Raw genomic sequence first — 20,409 nt, 5'->3', positions numbered from 1 at the left:
CTTATAGTCTTATTATAGATTACATTTTTTGATGAAATAAGCAATCAAGCAGTTGAGATTTGCTATATATTATGTATAGTTTTACTTGAGTGTACTGTATGTTTGTGGATGAAGTATGATGTAACGGGCAATAATATACTTGTTATACCTGTTAAAGGATCATGCAGTTGATAAGTTGTAAATTATGCTCAAAGGTACTGTGGGCGAAGTGGAAGTATCTCTTTCGTCATGTACTGACGACATTGTTGGTCTGAAGTGCAAATATGAACGCTTAAGTTCCGAGTTTTCCAAGTTGGAGAATAAGTGCGAGGACCTCGAATCCAGATCACGCCGCCAAAACATAAGAATCGTTGGTGTTTCAGAAGACACGGTTGTTAACACTACCGCGGTCGCCGCCCTGCTAAAGGACCTATTGAAGTTGGATAAAGAGCCGCTATTAGACCGAGCACACAGATCAGCCCAGCCGAGGCCCAGACCAGAGGAGCGACCTCGTCCCATTATCACCAGATTCCACTACTACACTGATTGTGCAGATGTTTTGCGACGCGCAAGAGAGGGCCAACGGTTTGGTGCAGGGAACGTGAGGATTAGTATTTTCCCCGATCACACTGCCAAAGTAGCCCGAGCCAGGGCTGCCTTCAATGAAGTTAGGAAGCACCTGCGAGGCGTTGAGGGGGTCCGTTACGGTCTTTTCTACCCGGCCCGGCTGCGGATCACCTATGGAGGTGTGGAAAAGGACTTTGTTTCAGCGGACGATGCTAAAGCTTATGTCGAGAAGATGAACATTGGGTAATATTTACAAGTGGCATCTGACAGTCATATCATGCCTTCAGTTTACATTCGAATATTGTTTACATCCTGTGTTTATATATTTAATGTTAGGTTAGGCCTGTTTATTTCTTAATTTGAGATTCCTTCATCTCTCCTTATAATTTTGGTGAATTTAAATCGAGGTGTAATAACGGTCTACTTTAGCTCAATGTTATAATATAAGTTTAGTTACGATGAGCCAAGTGTTTATATTTCCTCTTTACAATTTAAATTAGGCCTAGTTAGCAAACGCACTTGATATCTTATTACTGTTAGATCGACCGTAATGGGGTATATCAGTATTAGCTGAGCCTTAATGCCAATTGATTCTGTGGGAGTGTCTCTTAGGTTTACCTTAAGTGATTCTCCGAGTTGTCACTGTTGTGGCGACAGTTTTCCCGGTTTTGCACTGCTGTCTCCCTTATGGAGACTTTGTTTTGGTGTATGTGGGTACATGGGGTTATGTATGTGTATGGGTGGGAATTTGGGGAGGTCACTCACCCTGGCTTTCTGGTTTTCTTATTTATTAAAAATGTGCTCTGCTAATGTTAATTTGAATCCTAATACGGGCAAGCCAATTCGTTTTCTCACTTGGAATATACGAGGTATGAGCAATCCTGTTAAAAGATCCAGGGTTTTTACCCATCTGAAGCGGCTTAGCGCTGACATTGTGTTTTTGCAGGAAACCCATCTTAGACTTAAAGACCATCATAGGCTCCGGTCTTCCTGGATAGGTCAGATCCATCATTCCAATTTTAACTCCAAAGCCAGAGGAGTTGCTATTTTAATTGGTAAAAAAGTTCAATTTCTATCTAGTGAGGTTATTGCAGATAAAAATGGCAGATATCTCATAGTGGCAGGCACATTAATGCAGACCAAGGTGTTGCTTGTCAACGTTTATGCACCTAATTTTGATGATGTTGATTTTGCCAATAGACTACTTAGCAGTATACCTCATTTAAACACCCACTTGTTGATTTTTGGAGGTGATCTGAATTGTGTGTTTGACCCAGTGTTAGACAGATCTAGTCCCCGCACAATATCCCAATCTTCTATGTCCAAATCCTTCGCTGATTTCATGACTCAGAGTGGTTTGGTGGATCCTTGGAGGCATCGTAATCCCTCAGCTAAAAAGTTTTCTTTCTTCTCCCAGGTACATCAGTCTTACTCAAGAATTGATTACTTTTTTATAGATAACAGTATTAATCGTTGTGTTGTTTCCACTGATTATTCAGCCATTCTAATATCCGATCATGCTCCATTGTTTCTTGATATACAATTATCCATACATAAATATACTGCACCGCTTTGGAGACTAAATTCTTTATTACTGGCAGATAAAACATTTTGTGATTTTATTTCCAATTCTATTGATGAGTTTCTTTCTTTTAATCAGAATGAGGCTACATCATATTCACTGCTTTGGGAGTCATTGAAAGCATTTCTCAGGGGACAGATTATCTCGTATTCCTCCTACTCCAATAAAAAACATAAAACAAGGCTGTTAGAACTTTTGGTAGCTATCGGTAACCTTGATCAAGAATGTGCATCTGACCCCTCCCCAGAGCTATTTAAGAAGCGTCTTGATCTCCAGACAGAGTTCGATCTAATTTCATCTAAAAGCGCAGAGCGAATGTTATTATTAACTCGTGGTACTTTTTATGAACACGGTGATAAAGCTAATCGGTTATTGGCACACCAGTTAAAACGGCAATCCACCTCGCGTCTCATACCCCAAATTAAGAATTCTTCTGGTATACTTGTCACAGATCCTAAGGAAATTAGTACATCGTTTAAGTTATTTTACTCTGCTCTGTACAAATCAGAATTTCCAACAGATACCACTAAGATGAATCAGTTTCTGGATAACCTTGAAAATCCTACTATTGATTGTGATCGTGTGAAGGAATTGGATGCTCCTCTTTCCTTGGAAGAATTACTGCTTTCTATCAAAGCAATGCAGTCAAATAAAGCCCCTGGTCCTGATGGATTTACAGTAGAGTTTTTTAAGAAATTCAGTGATAAATTGGCCCCTTTACTTTTGCAGATGTATAATGAATCTTTGGAAAACGGTTTACTACCTCCTACACTTACTCAAGCATCAATATCTCTTCTCTTAAAGCCTGACAAAGACCCTAACCTCTGTGGCTCTTATAGACCTCTTTCCTTACTAAATGTTGATGTAAAGGTATTGGCTAAGACTATTGCTCTTCGTTTGGAAAAGGTTTTGCCTAGTATTATTTCTGAAGAACAGAATGGCTTTATTAAAGGACGCCATTTATTTTATAATATTCGTACTCTATTAAACATAATTTATTCGGCCCAAACAACAGATTTACCTGAGCTCGTAATATCATTAGATGCTGAGAAGGCTTTTGACAGGGTAGAGTGGGGATATTTATTCGCCGTATTAAAAAAATTTGGCTTTGGAGATAAATTTATAAATTGGGTGAGATTATTATATACATCACCACAAGCTTGTGTTCAAACAAATGACATCCGCTCTGAATATTTTCCATTAGAGCGAGGGACGCGTCAGGGTTGTCCCCTGTCACCATCTTTGTTCGCCTTGGCTATTGAACCGCTCTCCATTATGTTACGATCCTCCACCTGTTTTAAAGGTGTTTTTCGCAATGACATTGAACATCGTTTATCTTTATATGCGGACGATTTATTGTTATATGTATCCGACCCAATATCCTGTCTTCCTACCATTTTGTCCACTCTTAAAGCGTTTAGTTCTTTTTCTGGATATAAAATTAATTTACAAAAGAGCGAATGTTATCCCATTAATACAGCGGGTTTATTACTTCAACAAACTGACTTGCCCTTTAATATCAGTCACTCTGGCTTCAAATATCTCGGTATTAATCTGACACGGACATTTTCCAGTCTTCTGTCTGCTAACTTTTCCCCGCTTTTGGCTAAAATTAAATCTGATCTCCAGAGATGGAATAATCTACCTCTTTCCCTTATTGGGAAGATCAATGTTATTAAAATGAATGTTTTACCTAAATTTCTTTTTTTGTTTCAATCAATTCCTCTATTTTTACCTAAATATTTCTTTAACTCTTTAGACAAAATGATAAGTTCCTTTATATGGTGCGCAAAGCCTCCACGGGTCCGCAGGTCATTACTTCAGCAATGTAAGTTTGGTGGTGGTCTTGCTCTACCGAACTTCCAATTTTACTACTGGGCTATTCATATTCATAAAATACGATGCTGGAATGAGTTTCCTTATTTACCTTGGTGCAAATTGGAAGCCCTTTCTTGTTGTCCGAAATCCTCTTTATCTGCCCTCATACACTCCTCTCTTCCAACCAAAATTTCGCTGTATGTTAAAAACCCTGTAGTGCTTAACACTTTAAAAGTTTGGTATCAATTCAGGAAACATTTCAAATTTGTAACATCATCTCCAATTGGTCCACTGTGTAGGAATCATTTGTTCCCTCCCTCATCTCTTGATTCTACTTTTAAAATATGGCATAACAAAGGTATACGTTGTTTTACTGATTTGTATTCCAATGGTATCTTTGGAAGTTTTACCAATGTGTCATCATTGTATGGATTACCTGTGAACCATTTTTTTAGGTACCTTCAAGTTCGGCACTTTGTTTCAAAAAGTTTTTCTAATTTTCCCTTCTTACCTCCTCAACAACCATGGGATAGATTGCTTGACTTTAAGCCACAACAAAGAGGGATTATCTCAGAAATGTATAATTGTATTCTGGATCTTTGTAACTACTCAAACTCAAAAACTAAGACTGCTTGGGAGGAGGAACTGGGACAACAATTCAGTGAGGAGTGGTGGCAAGAGGTCATTGATAGACTGAGTACTGTTTCATCTTGTGCACGTCTTGTACTGATTCATTTCAAGGTTGTACACAGGGTCCATTTCTCCAAAGCAAGATTATCTGCAATTTTCCCTGGAGTAGAGGATAAATGTGAACGATGTCTTAACCCATGTTGTCATTTGAGCCACATGTTTTTTCTTTGTCCACGGTTACACGACTTTTGGTCTGGTTTCTTCAACATAATTTCAATTATAATAGGAATACACCTTCAACCTTGCCCCTTAATTGCTATTTTTGGGACCCCAGACGAATCAGATCGATTTAATTGGGCACAGAAAGAAATTCTCAAATTCACATCTTTATTGGCCAGACGTCGAATTCTCTTACAGTGGAAATCTCCAAATCCTCCATCAGTTTCACAGTGGCTTACTGATGCTATGCATTTCTTAAAACTTGAGAAAATCAAGTACGCAATGAAAGGAAACACTGACAAGTTTTTTTATATCTGGCAGCCTTTTCTATCATATTTTGCAGACTTGCAAGTCTTACCAGACTAAGTCCTGTTATATTTTATATTTGTATATGATTTTAAATAAGCCGGGGTGGGGTGGGGTGGGGTGGGGTGGGGTGGTTTGGTTATGTCTTTTTCTTTTCTTGTTCTCTTTTATTTGTTTAAAATCTAAATTGTAAAAGTTGTTAATTCTATGTAACTCGATTCAGTTTTCAATAAAAATATGTTGCAAAAAAAAAAAGTTATATTGTTATTTATGAATATATATATATTTCATTTTTGTAAAGTACAGGGTGGGCCATTTATATGGATACACCGTAATAACATGGGAATGGTTGGTGATATTAAAGTCCTGTTTGTGGCACATTAGTATATGTGAGGGGGCAAACTCCTCAAGATGGGTGGTGACCATGACATATACTAATGTGCCACAAACAGGACTTTAATATCACCAACCATTCCCATGTTATTACAGTGTATCCATATAAATGGCCCACCCTGTATTTTGGGGCAACGTCTGTTGTTTGAAAATGTGCTATATAAATAAAGTTGCTTGCTTGCTAAATATCTATATATCTATACCTATATATATATATACACACTGATATAAAGTGTCTGTGTTATCTAAAGAAAATATTTAAGGCCATTTTATGTAGATTGCCGAACAGAATGACACAGTTTGAGAAACACTGGATTGATCAAATATTCTCTTGGAGTTGTGTGAATCTAGGACAGCTGTCCATCTTATAACCCAGAAAACTATGAGTTCTAATGGAAAAAACATGGGCTTTGATTGTTAGTACAGTCGATGTCTGGCCTGCTAAAGCCTTCTGGGAGACTTCTTCATGGTGTTGAATGTGGAATGTAAAATTCTGCTCATATAGATTAAAAATGAATTATGATCACTTCCAAATCACTTTGTTCTACATGTTCAGCATGCAAATTGTGCAATATGAGAAAATATAGTTTTTTTTTTTCTTCAAAGTGTTTCACTGCTTTCCTTTTCCTTGAAGTAGGCTTAAATAATTAAATATTTCATTATTGGGGGTTCAGAAACCCGTTTGTAACTGTCTTAACAGTTACAAACGGGTTTCTGAACCCCCAATAATGAACAAAGTGCAAAGTGATTTGGAAGTGATCATAATTCATTTTTAATCTATATCATTTTTCTGGAGTCTGAGTATAAATAATGATCAAATAATTATAAATAATTTTCTTTTACCAAAATGGTTATAACTCTTGAACGTAATGAGATATATTCACCAAACTTGGTACACATATGTAAGAGCTCAATCTGAGGTTACAGTAAAACAAATCGTGGCGTTTGGCCACTAGGTGGCACTTTAACAGGAAAAAAACTGTGAAAATGGCTGTAACCACACAACCATTAGTCCGACTGACTTGAAAACTGGCATGCAATGTCTTTGTCCAAGGTGCCATGATTATTTGGACATTTGCATATCTCGAAAAACATGGCTGTCATCAGCCAATGAAGTCTGAGCACCTATTAGACCAGGTTAACGGTGGCCGATCGGAATGAAACTTGGTGGACATGTTGGACCTTATGGGTCTGTGAGAAATTTGAAAGAATCGGCCACTAGGGGGCAATATTACGTTTACACGCAGTTGTATATGATTGTATATATCACACTATGTTTTGCACATACACACAATACTCATATCATACGTTAGATCTCCTCATTCTGAACAACTTTGCCTCCAGGACCACTCCTGTCAATCAAATCGTTTGTTAAATATTTGAGATTATTACTTTTGCAAACAAGTCCTAGTTTTTTTTTTCTCTCAACCTCGATAAAACCACTGGAGTACTATTCTCTGGACTCTCTAGGTCAATAATTAATTATATATATATATATATATATATATATATATATATATATATATATATAAAAAGTAAGTTTACCCCTTGGATAGCCATAACAGGGTCATTTAGAAAAATGGTGTGACCAAATGTACCCAAAAGCCAATAATTCCTAAGCCAAATAAACTAAGAAATTAGGTGAGCGAGTGCAACATATGATTCTAAACAAGTATGCTGACTTTTATAGAGATCGGATCATAGGAGGCGCTATAACTGTTATAAAGCTTTAAAAAACATATATTTCCTTATCTGTATTGGCTGTAAATGGTCTATTCAATTTATGATCCAAATGGTTATAGGTTTGCTAAATAAAACAACATATTTTTCCCCATCTGCTCAAATGCCTTAAAGCGCTTGAACTATGATAATTGCTGCTCGCAGCTATATTTATATATAGGCTACTTCTTATTATTAATGCATTTGAATGTATTATGTTAAAGATCCTATCTAGAGAAATGAGAATAGAGCAAGTAGCAGAACGGAAAAGGTCATGGTCTTGTGATTTATGAGTTTAAGATTGCAGTCGCACTGCTAGAGCGTCTGATGATTGGAGAAACCCCAGTGTTTGGAGTCGCTGGATCCGTGTGCTTCAGACAGATGGGAGATATTGAACAATGATACTGATATCCGTCTCAGCCAAGCGTCACAGTGGAACACAATTAGCACTTCTCGTGTGGATCTTGATGTTCACCATCTGGATAAACACGCTGACCTGAGAGACTCTGTCTGAAGGCAATTAATAACATTAAAAACATTCACTCCTGCAGCTGCAGTCAAAAACTACAGCCAGAAAATGTGTCATGTATACAAGTGTACAACCACTGAATATACTCTTGTACTGTCAAAACCAAATGTCTGTTTAGCTATTATTTGATCTGTTTATCTGTCTGAGAGACTATGGACACTTGTATCCGCCACAGAATAAAACATTATAAAAGATAATTGGAACTTTTTATCTGTAAATTGCGACTTTATATCACACAATTCTGACTTTATAACACGCAAATGCAACTTTATAACACGCAATTGCGACTTTATAACACGCAAATGCAACTTTATAACACGCAATTGCGACTTTATAACACGCAAATGCAACTTTATAACACGCAATTGCGACTTTATAACACGCAAATGCAACTTTATAACACGCAATTGCGACTTTATATCACACAATTCTGACTTTATAACACGCAAATGCAACTTTATAACACGCAATTGCGACTTTATAACACGCAAATGCAACTTTATATCTCACAATTCTGACTTTATATCTCACAATTCTGACTTTATAACACACAATTCTGACTTTATAACACGCAATTGCGACTTTATATCACACAATTCTGACTTTAAAACACGCAAATGCAACTTTATAACACGCAATTATGACTTTATATCTCGCAATTCTGACTTTATAACACGCAATTCTGACTTTATATCTCGCAATTCTGACTTTATATCTCGCAATTCTGACTTTATAACTCGCAATTCTGACTTTATATCTCGCAATTCTGACTTTATAACACGCAATTCTGACTTTATATCTCGCAATTCTGACTTTATATCTCGCAATTCTGACTTTATAACACGCAATTCTGACTTTATATCTCGCAATTCTGACTTTATATCTCGCAATTCTGACTTTATAACTCGCAATTCTGACTTTATATCTCGCAATTCTGACTTTATAACACGCAATTCTGACTTTATATCTCGCAATTCTGACTTTATATCTCGCAATTCTGACTTTATAACTCGCAATTCTGACTTTATATCTCGCAATTCTGACTTTATAACACGCAATTCTGACTTTATAACTCGCAATTCTGACTTTATATCTCGCAATTCTGACTTTATAACACGCAATTCTGACTTTATATCTCGCAATTCTGACTTTATATCTCGCAATTCTGACTTTATAACACGCAATTCTGACTTTATAACACGCAATTCTGACTTTATATCTCGCAATTCTGACTTTATATCTCGCAATTCTGACTTTATATCTCGCAATTCTGACTTTATAACACGCAATTCTGACTTTATATCTCACAATTCTGACTTTATATCTCGCAATTCTGACTTTATAACTCGCAATTCTGACTTTATATCACACAATTCTGACTTTATAACACGCAAATGCAACTTTATAACACGCAATTGCGACTTTATATCTCGCAATTCTGACTTTATATCACACAATTCTGACTTTATATCTCGCAATTCTGACTTTATAACACACAACTGCGACTTAATATCTCGCAATTGTGAGATAAAAAGTCACAATTACCTTTTTTATTTTTCATTCTGTGGCAGAAACAAGCTTCCATAAGAGACTGCATGACCTTTAAACCTTCATACTTTTTAAAAAAATACTTCAAACTTTCTCAATGACAAGACAGCAAAGTTAGTCTACAAGCTTTACTAGAGTAGATTACACTACAGGACTCTCACTGGCGTCTTCTTCTGATGAGAGATGCATGTCAATCTGCTAATCATGTAACTTTCTAAGACGTTCTCCGCCACGGTCACCGTGTGCTGACCTCAATCCCTACAGGTCAATGGCTTTGAGCAGGACACATCTATTCTTAGACACTCAGAGACAAGCGGTCAGTGCAGGAGTTTGTTCTCGGGATCATCTCAGACCTCCAGAACTCTCCCACAAACAAACAGGCTGCAGTTCAGTTCACTGACACATGATAATACACTTTGCCTTAAGACAAGGTTAGTGTCATTGCTCTTCGCCTCTATAAGCGTGCTTCATCTCCACGGTTTATTAATCTGAAGCTCATGAAAGTTTGATCATATGGCAGCTGTACTCTGCGGGCGAGTCCTTGGACGGGTGTCAGATCCACGGGACACTATTGTTCTTCTCTGAGAGACCAGAGAGAAACCAAACAGAATCTACAGGATCTGAGCTTTTCTCAGAGATAAGTGCATGAGGATGGCAACAGTTCATGTTCAGATCAATTATTATATTATATTATATTATATTATATATACAAGTCAATCATATTGGTACTGTAACTAAATATTTTTTAATATAAATATAAAATTATTATTATAAAATATATATGTATTATTATATTATATTATATTATATTATATTATATTATATTATATTATATTATATTATATTATATTATATTATATTATATAAGTCAATTATATTGGTACTTTAACTGGATGTTTTTTAATATAAATATAAAATTATTATTATAAAATATTTTATATAAAATGCATGTATTTTTATATTATATTATTGTGTATAAGTCAGTAATATCGGTACTGTAACTGAATATTTTGTAATATAAATATAAAATTATTATTATAAAATATATATATGTATTATATTATATTATATTATATTATATTATATTATATTATATTATATTATATTATATTATATTATATTATATTATATTATATTATATTATATTAGTGTGTATAATTCAATCATATTGGAAATGTAATGGGAATTTTTTATATAAATGTAAAATTATTCTAAAATATATAATATTAAATCAATGTATTATCATATTAATTATATTATATTACAATGACACTAGAACTTTGTAATATGAAATATATAATTAAAAATTAATGTCTGTATACACACACACACACACACACACACACACACACACACACACACACACACACACACACACACACACACACACACACACACATACATACATTTTAAATTATATATTTTTTTACATTTAAATTAATAATAAATATATATGCTGATTTAATATTGAAAAAGTAACATTTTTGTACAATGCTCAAACATCCTGAATTCTATGATGCACATTGACAGAAACTCCAGATTAATGAGCGGAGCATGTGCACACACAATCACACACACACACACACACACACACACACACACACACACACACACACACACACACACACACACACACACACACACACACACACACACTGTCAACCTGTCCAATTATTCCACCATATGTCCTTTAATGTTGTCATGGTGACCATCGTCTCCATGTGATCACTCAGCCAGTGTCATGTAAATGAGTAGTGTGATTGGATCAGCAGTCGTCTTGTAAGGGTGTGTGTCGAGGGGTCAAGAGGTCACATCGAGGACTAGCTCAACAATAGCTGATGTATTAAAACCTGAAAGAGCGTTTAGGAGAGCGACCTGACGCAGGGCAAAGGTAAAAGAACTGATTTATGTTTATTACAGAGAGAGGAATCCCTGATGAACAGCTGCGGGTCACATGATGTCCACAATCATCTCTTCAATCTGTTCGACTTCAAACGTTTGTTGTTGAAGTCAAGTGAAGATGAGGAACTGGGAGCATATGAGCTGGTGCTGAAATGATTATTCAATATTTGAGATTCTGCACCAGATATGACATAATCAAAGAATCTGTTGGAGAGTCCTTTAGGGAAATCTGCTTTAGTGATGACAGAATCAGGGCAGACGCCAGTCATACTGGAACTTCCAATATACATTTTAGATTATTATAAAATATAGGTCACATTGACAACTGGAAGTTTTTAATATAAAACATATTATAGAAAATGAATATTATATTATATTATATTACATTATAAACTAACTGGATTTTTTTATATAAATTTAAAATTATTATAAAATATATAACATCAAATTATAATATAATATCAAATTATAATATGATATAATATAATATAATATAATATAATATAATATAATATAATATAATATAATATAATATAATATAATATAATATAATATAATATAATATGAACTGTTACTGGAATTTTTTATATAAATGTAAATATTATAAAATATATAACATCAAATTATTATATTATATTATATTATATTATATTATATTATATTATATTATATTATAAACTAACTGGATTTTTTATATAAATTTAAAATTATTATAAAATATATGACATCAAATTATAATATAATATAATATAATATAATATAATATAATATAATATAATATAATATAATATAATATAATATGAACTGTTACTGTAATTTTTTATATAAATATATAACATCAAATTATTCTTATATTATATTATATTATATTATATTATATTATATTATATTATATTATATTATATTATATTATATTATATTATATTATATTATATTATATTATATTATATTATAACTGGAACCTCTCAACATAAAATATATATTTAAAATGTAATTCTTAATATATTAAATTAGATTATCGTGTAGAAGTCTATCACATTTGAATTGTAAATGGAATATAAATTCCAATTAAATATAATTTTAAATGATTATAAAATAAATCATATTTATTTTTTATTAATATTATATATAGGTTTGTTATGTTATGTTATGTTATGTTATGTTATGTTATGTTATGTTATGTTATGTTATGTTATGTTATGTTATGTTATGTTATGTTATGAAGTGAATAGGAGGAACTGAGCTCATATGAGCTGCAGAACAGGTGTTGAAATGATTCATAAATATCTGGGATTGTCATAATGTCATAATCGAAGAATCCGTTGGAGTGTCCAGCAAAGATCTGGAAAAACTCCTTTCGTGACAGAATCAGGGCGAAGTGAACCTGAGCGGGGAAGATCTCATTACCTCACACACGAACGACGACTCCATGAACACCGGCAGATACACACGTCTAACACACTTACACCACACACACTGTTATAGCAGGCCGGCCAATCAGAAGCCACGATTCTGTCAAACACACACTCATTAGGTCATTCAGGGTGTCAGCTGGTAAATGTGTGTGTCTGTCCTGTAAATATTGCCTCCATATTTGGGGGTCACTGTAAAATCCACATTAAACAAACTTCCAGAAAGACGGTGTGTTAAACAACATAAATCATACGGGTGACACATTACTAGGCCTCCTTTAAAATGGTTTCATTATTCGATCTTTTTTTAGCTCAAGTCTGCAGAATCTATAACATTAACACTCTCTAAACGTGAGCAATATGATTATTTGCGGCGTAATCTCATTACATAACATGCATTTTCATTTACACCTACACATCATGTGAACCGATCATGTTAAAGGGAAAGGAAGATATTTTTTGTTCATAGAGTGAAAGTCAATGAGTTCAATGTTGCTTTGGCTTTCATTGCATGGATCAAATCAGTCGAATCATCCTTTAAAATATATTATTTTGTGTTCTGCAGGTTTTGAATGAAATGAGGGTTAAAATTGTCACTTTTTGAGGGTGAGCAAAAACACACCGTTTTTGTGTCTGTTCCTTTAAATGCAAATGAGCTGCTGCTCCCGGCACAGGGGGCGGAGCTTCAAGAGCTCGTGTGCTTTTACCTCACACACACATGCACTGAAAATATCAAAAACTTTTAGCCTTTTATGTTCAAACTGGAGTCAGACAATGATGGAGAGACTCGAGAAGAAGTGACAACATGTAGAAGCAACAGGACATTTCTGAATGGTTAGCTGATGAATTTATGTAGTTTATGTGTAGTTATCTTCTAGTCATTGATTAGCATATTCTGTCTTGATAATCTATAAATCGTGTTCAGGGGGCGGGGTTTATGTAAATTCTAGGGTTGGTGATGTCACTAACCCGGGAGGAATGTGGTGTAGTCTCTACCAGCCGTTTGTTGTAGTCCTTAAAAAGCGATTTCTGTAAAAGCAAATATCTCCCTTTGCTCTGAACTTTGAGCGTTGTAACTTTGCAGATGTTGTTTATGCTCAAACAGCAACATTACACACTAACTAAAGCTAGAAAAGTCAAATCATAATCAACCACCCCTTTAAACAGGACACACACTATGACGGCAGATGATCAGTGTGTTTCAGTGTGTTTGACTGCACACTCTCGCTGAGCTCTCCTGATATCAGGATCTTCTGTGTCACTGGAACCGGATGCTGTTGATGCTGGTTTCGGTTTGCCAGCTCTTCAGTCCTGCTTGGTGCGTGAAATACAATAGTTCCACGATAAACACACATAATTGTGAAAAAGGAGCCTTTGACTTATAATGCTGCACATGCACTGGCTAAATTTGAGCTTGTACTAACATCTCACGCCAATATCTGGTTTCTATGCTCACGTCCCTTATTCTCAAGGTCTCGGATGGTCTGTGCGGTAAAGAAGCGTTCACCACAAATGATATCTGTGAGAAAAGCAGCGACGTCCATGTGTGCCATTATTACAATGCTCAGCGTTTATATGAACTGGAAGTGCTTTTTATCCAACACTTCACCAGTGAATGTGGCATTAAAGGGATCGTTCGCCCAAAAATGATCATTCTGTCATTATTTATTAACATGCTATATAAAAATATCTGTGGGGTATTTTGAGCTAAAACTTCACACACACACTCTGGGGACATCAGAGACTTATTTTACATCTTGTGAAAAGGGCATTACACCACCCCTTTAAAACAGCTCAGGCTTGTGGGAATGCATGTGAAATGACATTACGTTGCTTCTTGCACGTTTCGTGCACTTTCAGAGTGAGTGGCATTAAAAGCATGTTCAGTTTAATCTGAAACAGATGAATGTGAATCTGGCAGTGTTTTATTAAGTTGGCTGTTGTACATCCGCAACAGTTCGGAATTGAAATGTGATTTACGCTAAATGTTAATGCTCTGTCACGTTTGAAAATAACGCAGCACCGAACAAAAGCAAACCTGAAGTACGAACACTGAATTTGCTGAAGCAACCGCGTCATTTTAGCAGCTTCGAGAGAGTTTACTACACCAGAAAACACACACACACGTGACGCAAACCTTAATATGTGTTAGTTTATAACTCATGCACTATGGGAATGTTGTTTTTTAATCAGTAATCTGCCGCTAGAATCATAATTTGATTGAAAATGAATAAAAGTTATAGTGTTTTACTGCCTCTAGTGTTTATTTCAGCTGGAAACCGCAGTGAGCTGTATGTATGGGTGTGTTTAATGGTATTTCGAACCGAAGCATGTTTTCCCAGTGAGTGTCCAGTGGACGACTGCATGACCGAGACTCTTCTTGAGCCGCATTTGAGCCGTATGTGTTTCTGCTTTACTGAAAGCCCTGAAAACTATATATTAGTCTTGCCAAAGACTGCAAATGAATATAAACGCAGCCTGACCTGGACACCCGATCAATACTGGCTCACAGATGAGTGTGTGTGTGTGTGTGTGTGTGTGTGTGTGTGTGTGTGTGGAGAAGCTGTGCTAGAGGAGTGTGTTTTCAGGCCTGTATCACACACTGTTCTCGAGAAGCACGTCCAGCTCCACCGTCAAGGCTTTTAATTCAGCAAATCTGCCGGCTGGAGACTTCATGAGCGAGTGTGTATGTAACCACTTGAGAAATATATATAAACATGTATCTAATTTTCTCATCTAATGATTTTCCTTCTATGTGGTTTGGCCTTTGTATTCTTGTAAATTTTTGGGATTAATGTTTCAGACTTTGTTGCATACTATGGTTTACCAAAATCATATGTGTGGCATGTTTAGTCTCTATAAACTCCAATCTTCGTCCTCCATTTGTTAATTTACATTACATTTTGCTAACGTTGTGACGCATTAGTATTATAAGCATCTTAAAGATTCTTGTGTTAAACATCCAATCAAATTACATGTTCAAATACCTGCTTGAACAATGGGTCATACAGAAAGTTCCCTCCAAAGGAAAACACGTCTTATTGGCTCACACACCTCCAGAGGGTGTGACGTCTTTACTGATCACAAGATCAGCTCTCTTAGCTCTTCTCTCTTAGTCCCGTTCTGAAATCCTGACGTGAAGAAGATGCTGAACTAGAAGTTTCTAAGGACCCCCAAGCTTGTGCCAGGCTGCGGCCTTGTCTTTCCATTCACCAAAGATCCTCTGACTCCCACTGGACCACATCAGCAAAGATCATCTGGAGTCTCAACAAATTGCATCAGGACAGTTTAATTCAAATGGGCGAGACATGCAAGTATCAATATAATAAATGATGATTTTGAGCTGAAATATCACACACACATTCTGAGGACACCAGAGATTTATATTACATCTTGTGAAAAGGGGCATAATATGTCACAGTTAAACACAAATATCTTCCAATGGGGTCAGAAAAATCATATTTTTTTCTGTTTATTTTTCTGACCAAACTGGCAGATACTTGTTTGTTTTAAACATAAACTCACTTCATTTTAATACATTATTATTATTTCAAAAACAAGACTATATTTCTACCTGATGTCATTTTGCTTGAAAACAACAACAACAACAAAAAAACATCTGCTACATGCATTTATTTCTCAAACATATTTTTTGTTTCCTGTGGAATACAAAAGAAGACATTCAAAAGATTTTTAAAAAGTCTCAGTGCAATGAAAGTCAATGGGGTCCAAACCCTTATTTTGCATTCAGAAGAAAGAGAGTAAGTCATGCTGGTTTAAAGTAAATAAATGATGCCAGAACGTTCATTTTTTTGTGTGAACTATTGCTCTAAGGTTCATGTCAGATATTGAAGATCATCCAAACAGCTTGTTTTAAATGGTGGTCGATGGAGAAGCGTGTTGTGTGTGTGTGTATGACATCGACCTTGCTAATCAAATGACCCTTCGGACATCGCTATGCTACTGTGTTGACTCCAGCAATTTATTCACAGCTATTTCTGCGAGTCCAGTGCGGTCCTGAACCCGAGGGCTCAGATGCTGGAGTTCAGCGTGACACACACAGGTTGTACGAGGCTTTTTATGTGTGTGTGTTCGAGCTATTGACTCACCTCACTCCTGACTCAGTCTCCTTCAGCTGTCAAAACACAAATCAAACTCGTCCCACAGCACGGATGAAACTGGAGTGACCGCATTTCTGCTGCTAACTTCCAACATCCGGGAATCTATAGATCCAATTAAGGCTGATGGATGATCTTTAGTGTGTGTGAGTGTGTGTGTGTGAGCACATGATCATTGACACCAGATCAAGAGGAGGAGGATCTCGGACGGGTCACACACTATATCCAGTTTCCACAATCCACATTTAGAAGTCGCTGGCTCGGAGCCGATGGAGGCTTCCACTAATCCCGAAGTTTCAGCACTCGCTCGGTTCACTGGACAGATGATGAAGACACACTCATGCAGATTCATACGCAGTGTCCATAAACACCCAACAGGAGGTGAACTTTAAACAGTATAACCGTCAGAAGGCAGAAACACACGCGTTTTGATCCACAGCATGAGATGCGTTACAAACACCGCCTTTAAAAGAGTCTCTTCTGCTCATTTTTTTTTTCATGAAAATTCTAAAATATTATTATAATGTAAAGTTTTCTATGTGAATATACAGTAAAGTGTAATTTATTCCTGTGATCAAAGCTGAATGTTCAGCATCATTACTCCAGTCTTCAGTGTCACATGATCCTTCACAAATCACTCTAATATGATGATTTGATGATCAAGAAACATTTATGATTATTATCAGTGTTGAAAACAGTTGCTGCTTCATATTTTAAATAATAATAATAAAAAGGACAGAAATTAATCATTTTAATCAAGCATGCATTAAATTGATCAAAAGTAACAGTTAAGACATTTATAATGTTACAAAAGATTATATTTTAAATAAATGCTGTTCTTTTGAACTTTATTCATCAAAGAATCCTGCAAAATAAAATCATTTTAAAAATGTATCACGGTTTCCAAAAAAAAAAAAAAAAAAATCTGAACCAGCTGTTTTCAACATGATAATAATAAGAACCATTTTTAATTATCGACCGCCAGTAATAATAACTAAGCAAATCAGCATATGAGTTCGCCATCACAGGAATTAATGACATTTTAAAATGTAATCAAATAGAAAGCACTTAGGCTATTGAAATTGTAATAATATTACTGTTTTATTTTATTTATAAATGCAGCCTTGGTGCAAAAACATAAAAAAAATCCTGCAAACAAGATCTTCGTCTGCTTGAACCCTATGGCTTGAACCTTCAAACACTGAGCTAAACAAGGCCCGATGTTAGCGTTAGCTTTAGCATCGCCACCGTAACTAGCCAGGGGTGCGTTTCCCGAAAGCATCGTTGGCCAACTATGGTCGCAAGTTCATCGCAATGTCCATTGAACTCTATTGGTAACGACGGAACTTGCGACCATAGTTGGCCAACGATGCTTTCGGGAAACGCACCCCAGATCAGTCTCTGAACAATCGCTTCTGTCCGCGATGTCCTGATGAGAGATTTGATGACATGAATATTTATAGAGCCAAAGGAAATGAAAATGAATTTGTTTGTTATCATATGCCGTACTTAAAAAAAAAAAAAAAAAAAAAAAAAAAAAAAAATTCTCTATACTGGAGATATTGTAGATTGATTTTCTGTTGTTGTTGTTGTTGTTGTTGTTGTTGTTGTTGTTCAAATAACTGAATGGTTGACATGAAATACCCAGAGCCAGAAATCTTAATAAACTTGTCATGACCTGCGATGTGACATGCTGTAACAGAACATTTCTCCCAAATGTTAAATAATGATAAGAATTACCATTAGTAGTATAAATATTTAATGCCATAATAAAAGTTGCATGCACATAATAATAATTACAATAACAATAATAATAAATGATAAAATATGAATAATTTACAAGTATAAATATTCAATGGTATCATAAAAGGTGTATGCACATAATAAATATAATAATAATAATATATTAATAATTTACAAGTATAAATATTCCATAGCACCATAAAAGGTGCATGCACATAATAATAATAATAATATGCATGTAGTTTTTATGCCTTAACTGAGCAACTACATGAAATATTTTTACTTTTAAATATCAATCTGGGTTACACTATTTTAAGGTGACATAGTTACACTGTACTTACTCAAATAAATACTGAGTAATATTAATTAACAACATGTACTTACTGTAGAGTTACGGTTAGGGTTTGGTTTAGGGTTAGTTACTTTAAAATAAAGTGTTACCTTAATTTGTCACTGCAGAATTATTTATAATTAGTGAAGGCAAAATAGGAATACAAATGAAGAAAATTATAAAGACACAGAGACCAATTGCAGGACCTAAAATTGACCATTCGCTTATACAGTCATATACATTTGTTGCCTTTGGCTTGCTCAGTTGGGGATATTTGGGGATATTTAATTTAATTAATCAATCAACAATACTATTGATCAGCATTACCAAACGTGGACGTTCCACTAGAAACAAACATTGATGTATTATTTTAATTTAATACTGTGAAGCTGCTTTGATACAATCTATGTTGTGAAAAGCGCTATATAAATAAACTTGACTTGACTTGACATTTCTTGATTTTGAAGGTAAGAAAAAGTCCATAGAAGATTTTCACATCATCTACCCAATTATTAGAAGAATGTCTCTTTACGCGTGAGAATCCGACATCAGACAGAAATGAAAGTGTCACTAGAGAAGATGCAAAGATGTAAGATGTATTTCCTGATCAATAATTCTACTCAATCACTCACAGCCAATCACAGGCCGAGCTTTGGTCACTCACAGCCAATCACAGGCTCAGCTTCGGTCACTCAGAGCCAATCACAGGCCGAGCTCTGGTCACTCACAGCCAATCACAGGCTCAGCTTCAGTCACTCAGAGCCAATCACAGGCTCAGCTTCGGTCACTCAGAGCCAATCACAGGCCGAGCTTTGGTCATTCAGAGCCAATCACAGGCCGAGCTTTGGTCACTCAGAGCCAATCACAGGCTCAGCTTCGGTCACTCACAGCCAATCACAGGCTCAGCTTCAGTCACTCACAGCCAATCACAGGCTCAGCTTCGGTCACTCAGAGCCAATCACAGGCCGAGCTTTGGTCATTCAGAGCCAATCACAGGCCAAGCTTTGGTCACTCAGAGCCAATCACAGGCCGAGCTTTGGTCATTCAGAGCCAATCACAGGCCGAGCTTTGGTCACTCAGAGCCAATCACAGGCCGAGCTTTGGTCACTCACAGTCAATCACAGGCCGAGCTTTGGTCATTCAGAGCCAATCACAGGCCGAGCTTTGGTCATTCAGAGCCAATCACAGGCCGAGCTTTGGTCACTCAGTCAATCACAGGCCGAGCTTTGGTCATTCAGTCAATCACAGGCCGAGCTTTGGTCACTCAGTCAATCACAGGCCGAGCTTTGGTCATTCAGAGCCAATCACAGGCCGAGCTTTGGTCACTCAGTCAATCACAGGCCGAGCTTTGGTCACTCAGAGCCAATCACAGGCTCAGCTTCGGTCACTCAGAGCCAATCACAGGCCGAGCTTTGGTCATTCAGAGCCAATCACAGGCCGAGCTTTGGTCATTCAGAGCCAATCACAGGCCGAGCTTTGGTCACTCAGTCAATCACAGGCCGAGCTTTGGTCATTCAGTCAATCACAGGCCGAGCTTTGGTCACTCAGTCAATCACAGGCCGAGCTTTGGTCACTCAGTCAATCACAGGCCGAGCTTTGGTCATTCAGTCAAT

At 36.0% G+C, this 20,409-nt stretch overlaps 1 protein-coding gene across 5 annotated transcripts in view; it reads right to left on the bottom strand.

Moving 5' to 3' along the window:
• Window positions 1-17,894, bottom strand: part of LOC308706925 (uncharacterized protein) — a 66,550-nt gene extending 48,656 nt beyond the window's left edge. For 4 of the 5 annotated variants that reach the window (XM_081392840.1, XM_081392838.1, XM_081392835.1 and 1 more), the window contains exons 1-2: window positions 16,714-17,894; window positions 15,592-15,861 (exon numbers count right to left, since the gene is read on the bottom strand). The gene's annotated coding sequence lies outside the window, so the exon portion shown is untranslated. Of the gene's footprint in view, window positions 1-15,591; window positions 15,869-16,713 lie in introns of all 5 variants that reach the window. The other variant, XM_081392836.1, reaches the window with a different exon arrangement.
• Window positions 17,895-20,409: the final 2,515 nt, after the last annotated feature.

Source organism: Scardinius erythrophthalmus (assembly GCF_964197995.2).
Source record: "Scardinius erythrophthalmus genome assembly, chromosome: 18".
Classification (NCBI taxonomy): Eukaryota; Metazoa; Chordata; class Actinopteri; order Cypriniformes; family Leuciscidae; genus Scardinius; species Scardinius erythrophthalmus.
The sequence above is the reverse complement of the archived record's forward strand: the minus strand, read 5'-3'. Positions and strand labels throughout refer to the sequence as shown.